Here is an 8090-nt window from a genome sequence, read left to right as displayed (position 1 = left end):
AAATGTTAATCTTCATTTTAGCAACACTGCATACATGTTCACAATAGCCCTCAAAACATAGCATGACACATTCCAAAAAGAATCAGACATTTATAAATTAGACTATCACACACAGTTCCACTGAGTAGGATAACAATTACAGGGACAAGTTATGCTCATGCTTTGTAGCGTTAGTTGAGCAACAGACAGAATCAAAAAGCAATTTCCTTCCATGGTTAAATTCTGTGAGCATGCCAAGGCCTCATGCTTTCCTCTGAAGCGTGCAACCATTCCCTCAGGCAGGATGCTGGACTGGATGGACCATTGCTTCTGTCCTGTTATGGAAATTCTATTGTTCTTAGCTGCAGTGCCAACGACATCTCAAAACACACCATCTAAATTGTGTTTGATATATACACTGTGTCACACTCCAGCTCAGCCAAGCAACACGGACAGCCTGATTCATGTGCAGAATGTGCTCGAGTTGCTTTAGACACCAGGAAAACAATACCAGAGCTAGGTCTGCAACCCAGTGCACACAGCAGGATCTAGAAATCTGCGATGTGTTTTGGCCATATGGAAGTGAAAAAGTATTCAAGTGCTATCAATAAAAACAACAGAATGTGTCTGTTTCTGAGCAGCACACATCACCAAGCTGCAGTTCCTGGGAAAAAGTGTAAACACAGAAGCTGATACTCCCAGTAGAAAAGACAGTCACAGACGTCTTTGTTACTATTCACTGATTTAAAAAATGTTCCAACTTCTCTGGAGCAGAATTTCCTTGCTGTTCCATTAAATGTTCTGCTCTCAAGTGGCTTTGTAAAGATCCGAAGAGAAAAAGAAGGAAAAAAAAAAAGAAAATAAGGAAATTCTTACTCTTTGCAATAGAAAAATACTAAACAAAAAAACCAAAAAACAAACAAATCTCCCCATTGTCACCATAACTTATGAAACATATATTTTAAAAATTTTTGAATCCGTAGAACTTACTAGAGCTTTTTACATTAAAAAATAAGAGGCAGCATGTTGCAGTGCAACTGCAAATATTTCAAAAGGTGAATTAGAGAATAGAATAGGCCCAATTTACATGTTTTTAACATTGTTTATAGAGATATATAAAACACTGATAGAATTACCCTTCAATCTGTGTGTACAGAGCTTTGGGCATGGTTGCAACACTGCAACCTTTGAAGTCTTCAAACTTGCACTTACATAGCTGCCAAATGGCATCAAAATTACAGAGAATTGGATCCTCAGAGAAGCACCCATCTCAAAGGATAAACCCTGCCTTTGCTGATGGTCATATGGTTGAAGTTAAAGAGGGCTGAGTACTTTTATGAGAGATGTGGTGGGTTTAAGTTTATTTCCAATGGTGTTTTTCATAAAGGGCAGATTTCATTCAAGTTTCACCATAATCAACAGCTACATGGCAAATGGTGAGGCTCTGGAATGTTGTCCAGAGAATTAGTGGATACCCCAACCCTGGAAGTGTTTAAGGCCAGTCTGGATGGGGCTTTCAGAAACGTGGTCTAGTGGAAGTGTTTGGAAGTACATGATCTTTGAAGTTCCAACACAAACCATTCTGTGAACCTTTTGACAAATTTTTTGTAGCTGATCAGGGAGAATTTTTTAAAATCTGCCCAGAGAATAAAAGATACATTTAGAAAGCAGATATCAAGGAATCAAATTTCTTGTAGAATATCAAGTTTGTGGGAATAATTTCTTTATTTCCATTCAAAATATCGTATCTGCTAAAGAGGGTAAAATTAAACCAGAAATTCAGATTATCTCCCTATAGAACTTAAGACAGCAAGAGTTCCTGTTATGAAACAACCTCACATTTTATTCTGAGATCAAAAGTGGCAGATGCCATATCATAGTGCATGCTTGTCCTGGCCTAGCAGTAATCTGTGGTCAATACGGTACAGTGCAAAATTACAGATTTTCATGGTGATGAACCATCCACAGAAGGAAACACGCTACTCTCAGGCAATATGGGAAACACAACTTGACTCAGACATTTCTAATTTTTTTGTTTTTTAAAAATATTTAATTATTTAGTGAACATATATTCAGTAATTGGAAGGTGAGTATTTCTGTTGACCCTTTCTTGCAGTCCAGCTCTTCATTTTCCAGGAATCTGAGCACAGTTCCCTTGACAAATGTAGTCTCAACTACAGGAAAAACACCTTTTTCTATCAAAAGTGATCTATTATCCAATTGAAATTTCCTGAGATGTATAGGAGGTGCAGTACAAAAAATGCTTTGGGTTTAAGAAAGGTTGTGTTTATTTTTTTTAGGTGCTTTTTAATAGGGAGCCACCTTCCAATCCAAAACTGTCCCACGTGTAACCTAAAGTAGTGTCTTCATAGTTAGAGCAATGGAAATAAATTTCTGATGAATTATTTATTTCTAATAATCCTAAAGTTTAAGAATGTATGATTTCAGATTTACTGCAGTGTTTCCTGATTCTCTTCCTTTTGAGTAAAGTTTCAATCAAGCACTGAGAAGTTCCCAGAGAAACAAAATATAACTGTTTGCTCTTTCTTCATTTGTCCCCTGCTCTCTTGCATAGAAATATTCACCTATTTAATCTTCTAATAGAAGTTTTTATTAAACTTAACCCTAGTGTTGCCTGGAATCAAAGGATATCAAAGGATAAAACTTTCTAAACAATATTAAGAGTGGTGAGATAAAAACCAATTCTTTAATGAAAGATTTCAGGTGCACAAATATGGCTATATGTGCATGTATGATACAGGATTTCTACAATTTTTAATAATGCTTATTAATTAGTTTATCTAGCAGGCACATCCAATAGGAGATCAGTTGCCCCAGTAATCCCTCCTTGGGTCAATCCCTTGGAGCTGGTCCAGGAGCTTCCTTACCCTATTTTTTATGTCTCTTCAGTACTGATGGAAAATAAGGTGTTCTTGTCCGAAATTATCTTCTTAAGAATAAAAGTAAACAGAATTTCAAGAATGTCTTAGAAAGAGTTCACTTGTTATTCTAAAATGTGAGAAAGGGCAGGAAAAATACTAGAAACTAAATACAACTATATATTAAAAATCTATAAAGCTAAAAATATATGAAAAAATTAAAAATGTTTAAGCATCAGTGGGAAAAAAATCTGCTACATACTTTGGCTCTCTATATTTGTGCCAATAAAAAATGGAGCATCAGAATATGACATCATGAACACCAAAGGCACAAATTTTGTCTGGGCAAAAATGCTACAAAGCAAGAAAAACCTGCTCCCATCTAAGTCAGGGAAGAGAGGGGAAAATGCAAATGCATTTGCCTGCAGATACATTTGCCTGCAGATACATAGCAATTGAGTTCTGCCATGAAACACAGTTTTACTCTCAACAGCACATTTTCCCTCTTTATCTGAATCATCAGAGACAGCTCAGACTTTGAAGAGTGAGCGAACCTTAATTGTGACTTTCAAGTAGATGCCTTCCTTTTCTTCACTGCAAAGAGGTTTTGCTCATGGTTAAAAATTCTACAAAAGGTAGGACAACCCTAGAATGACACATTAATTACTAATTTCAAGTGAAAATTCGAGATGAGAGTTGTTCAGTTGGCATTTTTGAAAGTAAAACATAGGTAACTACAACCCTGTGAATCCTCATCTTCAGGCAAGACCTACATGGCCTCTTTACCTGTTCCCATTTTCTGAGGTTCAGTAGAGCAGCTTCAGAGCAAGCAAGGAAATATTCTTGTAAGCAAGAGGCCTAAGCAAACAGATATTTATGAGAAAAATGTAATTATAAAATACCTTCTCTTTAATAATCTTAAAAAAAAAATTACAACCCTTGTCAAGGAGCAAAATATCTACATTCTTCCCCATTTCATGTTGGTGATGGCTGTTTGATGGTTTCAGGCACTGCAGATGGAAAGAAGTTGTGTCAAGGTATCTTATCCTGAGGGGCTATTAGTCTCTAATTTGAGATATGCTGCAAGGAAGAAAAAAAGAAGAAAATGGTAAGCACTGACATTGGAACCATTTATCACCTACTGTTATGAGGAATAAAAGGATCCTCTTTGAAGATAGTCCATTATCTATTTCTAGCTGGCTTCCTCCTGTCATATTTTCTTGCAGAAATAATAAATTTGGAAAGATCACATTGTGAGAATAAGTACTGCTATATATCTAAGTATATACATTGTTCTTTTATTTACAATCACTTTTGCCCATTTTCTAGAAGAAAATACAGGTTTTGCATTTGTTATTTGTGGTTTCTTCACAGCCATTATTTTTTCCTCTCAGCTAGAGAAAGGAGAGGTAGTAGTGAAGAAAGCCTGGAATAACATAAAAGCAAATGCATGTAATATATTATTTTCTTACAAGAAAAGCTCTAGCTAAAGCAATATCAATTTCTGTTTTGCAACGGTAGGAAAGGATTTCCATTAGAAAATATATATTTGAAAATAATACATATTCCTCACATAATGTGTGTGTCTCTGTGTATTTATCTACATACATGGAGATGGATTTATGTGCATATACACACATATATGTGTACATGCATGTACATACACACATATCTGCATGCATTTGTGCATGTTGCTGATATAGCTCCACCTCTTTAAAAATATTTAATCTTTTTTTTCTCTAAATTTACTTATATTTTGGTATTAAAATCATAATTATCAACATTTCACGATAATGTTATATCCTAACTACTTGCTAGCACTGTTCAAAAAATAATTTTGCAGATCTTATGATGAAGACAGAGTAGCAATAACGAGGTTGCCAGTGTGATGAGACCTTTCTGTCTCTGAGTGTTTCTTCATTTGCATTTGTACATCACTCCTCACAGGTGCACTTTTCAGATGCCACCAACAGCTTGGATAGTAAAATTGATCATTAACTAAACAAAAACAAGTTGCAGAGACTCACTTTTAGATAAACAACAACTAAAATTGGGAGTAATTTGCACACACATAACTCATTTTGTTCAGGAAACAAAATAAAGATCAAGTGAGGATTTGCCAAATATAATGTCCTACAGAAGGATTAGTTTATCTTTCCTTTAAGGCAGAGTATGAAATAATGTGTTAATCTACTTGAAAAGGAGGATTTGCTTTAGCTAGGCATCTTTTAAGATATGAAATTAAATCTATATTTGTGTTTATAATTATTATTCCTAAGGGTATCTTGGGAAGGAACCTTTTTTCCTATGATAGAAAATTTAAAAGAGCAATGAGGATAAAGGGCATAAGTCCCATTGAATTTTCCATTCCAGTTTATTTGGGTTAAAGGCAAATCTACAGAACTCTGCTGTCCTCCTTTTCAAATTCTCTTCCATATCTGGCTTTTTTCCAGCTTGTAGACAATTTTTTCTATGTTCTTTCAGTTAATGAATGACAGCATCATGCACAGACTTCTGCCTTCCTCTCACACACAGACATCCTGCCTGCATCACCACCAGCAAACTCCAGCCATAACCCAGAGTACAGCTGAACAATGGCCCTGTCTTTTTTAAGTACTCAGGTGTTATAACCTCTGTGTGAATGAGATTCTTGGTAAAAGATCTGCCTTCTCTCTAAAAAGAGACTTTGTGGTTTCTTGAAGTAGATTTTAGAGCTCAGGATGAGGTTGTTTTAGGATGTTCAGAATTTCCTCTAGGAAGAATAAAATCTCTGCACTTACGACCTTGCATGGATAACATCTCATCCTGCCCACCCTTTCCAGATAAAAGTAGCCAAGTCCTCACCTCCTGTCCCAACACAATCTTAAAAATTCATGCATGTATTTGAAGACTTAAATTAATGTGGGCATTTCAAGATAATGCAAAGAACAAAATTGTTTTATTGAGAGTACACTTCCTAAATTTAATTTCTAAAATTTTAAGTGACATATTAGGAAAGTATAACCAAGTTGCAGACTAAGTTTGTTGAAGTAGCCTCTGTGGCTGTGTTGAGAGTTCTGTGAGCAAACAGGGGGGCAACAGGAAAAGAATTCACAGACCTGAGGAGATGAAGAGAGGGCTGAGGTTGATCTCAGGTGGTTCCTCAGGTTCCTCTGTGGCTGTTCACAGTGGGTCCAGAGAGGAGCTGGATCCTTGTGCCACACTAAGATATCACAGTTATATCTTTGTAAATTGCTTCAAATGTGTAATTTGCTGTTGTCACCAAAGATCACTTGTAAATGTATCCCTACAGAAAAACTAGAATTTTATTTTTGTCACTAAACATACATTCTTTATTTCCTTTATTAGGAATAGGATTAAATAATTTCACAAATTTCCACACACAAAAATTGCATGGTCCTTATAGCACAGAAGTACACTTTTTGAAAGGAGTAACCTGTTGCTATCTGATTTTTGCTTTAACCAATAAAAGTTATTAATATATGATAAATAATTTCCTTGCTCTGGCTGAGTGCCTTTAGAACCAGACATGAAAGTCAGATTTCCTCATCTTTGCTAAGCCATGAGTGGATTTGAACACTATTGTTTCCTGATAGTGTTACAAAAATTCTATAAAACCGGGAAAAAAACTCTCAAGAATTTCCTTCCTAGTATGTAGTGTATTCTCAGCCCATCTCAATCAGTAGCAAATGAAGTAAGATTTCTCCAGTAAGACTGGAGTTTGCTACTGCAAGCTTTACATCCAGAGACATTTTGTCATTAAGAAAACTGTGTTTCTGCCCAAACCTGACAATATTTTCTGTTTCAACACTATTTTCTCCACTTTAATGATAAAAGCAACGAGTAGATTGTCTGTTATTTTACAATCTAGTCTGTGTGTAAGACAGATCCTTTATTTTAATATGAATATTTGCCTGCTAAGAGGTTTTTTTTTTTTTGTTGATGTTATTGTGAAATCATGGCATTTGCTTGGTTTAGAATGTGAAAGCATTTAAATGACACATCTCATTTTTCTGTCTGTCATTGCCTCATTTGAAATTAGAATAGTAGATTAATTGCCCCTTTAATGACAAGTGCTTGCCTAGATAAAGCTAAGATCAGGGTTAGCAGTGTGCCAGGCAATTTAGGTAGTCAGCAAGCCATGAATTTCCCACTGACAATGCTAGAGGCATTAATCACATGAATTTTTCCTTTTCTTTCCTGTAGTCAAATAAATGATTATTTGGGTTACTTTAGGACTTTAACTCCCCAAGAATATGCAGGGGTTTTAATTTTACCTTCTGTGATAAAGAACTTTTTTTGCTTTGGCTCTCCTTTTTTCCCCTTGGGGACCATCTCAGTTCCTCTTTGTTTTTTGGGGTTTTTTTGGGTTTGTTTTTTTTTTTTTCCATCCATGTAGCTCAGTTCAGAATGATATGGGGTGTTCTAAATACCACAGGGATCTGTGTGACTGGAGTGCCTTTGGCAAGAAGGTACTTTAGGTACAAGGCCAGGAAAGGGGATAATAAAGCCAAGCACCAATGCTTGAGCTACTCTGTGACAATGCAAGAGGCAGTAACACATGCTACATGTTTGCTGTTGTATGAATTTTACCTTTACTGGTTCAAAATTATCCTCATTTCAATCAGCAGAATGCAGTACCAGATGGATAATTCCGGAGACAAAACTGAGAAATGCTGGTGCTTGGTTTCAGTCAGATGGCTGATTGAGAAATTAATAGGAAATTCTTTGCATATTAGAAATAAAGAATTTTTGTGGAATTAAGCTGTGAAGAAAAAGAGCTTTTATCCCCAGCAAAAACTCTGCCAATACAATATCCTCACAGAGTCTTCCTCTTGTACCTGCACTTTGTTCTTCAGCAGCAGCACAGTCTGGCCTGCTGTGCCTGCTTGTGGCTCTGACGGTGCTCTCTGAGCGTCAGTGTGAATGGCAAGGCTGCCCTTGTTTTCTTTAGAAACATGAGGTATTTAATTCAGGTGCCCCTGCTAGCTCCCAAACACAGCAGCTGCAGCCCATTTCTTATTTTGTTATTCTTGTCTGTGTTTGAAAGGCAGAACAGGCATCTCTTTCCTGAGGGACTCTCTTTCTATCTCCGAATAAGGGCAGAGTCAAGAGGACTAAATCACTCCCCAGCTCTTAGGAAAGCTGATGTTTGATCTTCCCAGACAAAATACATGTAATGAGTAAACTTGGAGGCAGTTCAGCTACATGTTCCTTGAGCAGAGCTGTGTA

The 8090-nt window shown here is 36.3% G+C and overlaps 1 long non-coding RNA gene across 2 annotated transcripts; it reads right to left on the bottom strand.

The window, feature by feature from the left end:
• Positions 1 to 1796: 1796 nt before the first annotated feature.
• On the bottom strand, positions 1797 to 7801 carry LOC147655979 (uncharacterized). 2 transcript variants are annotated; one of them, XR_015280698.1, is made up of 4 exons: positions 7700 to 7800; positions 7452 to 7559; positions 5957 to 6060; positions 1797 to 3938 (listed from the first exon to the last, which is right to left on the bottom strand). It is a non-coding gene; the product is annotated as an uncharacterized LOC147655979 (long non-coding RNA). The 2 variants fall into 2 exon arrangements; XR_015280710.1 differs by lacking the exon at positions 7452 to 7559 and having other exon boundaries at positions 5957 to 6144; positions 7700 to 7801.
• Positions 7802 to 8090: the final 289 nt, after the last annotated feature.

The sequence above is a fragment of the Cyanistes caeruleus genome, chromosome 1 (genome assembly GCF_971803275.1).
Source record: "Cyanistes caeruleus chromosome 1, bCyaCae1.hap1.1, whole genome shotgun sequence".
Classification (NCBI taxonomy): Eukaryota; Metazoa; Chordata; class Aves; order Passeriformes; family Paridae; genus Cyanistes; species Cyanistes caeruleus.
Note: the sequence above shows the minus strand (reverse complement) of the source record. Positions and strands in the feature narration are given on the sequence as shown.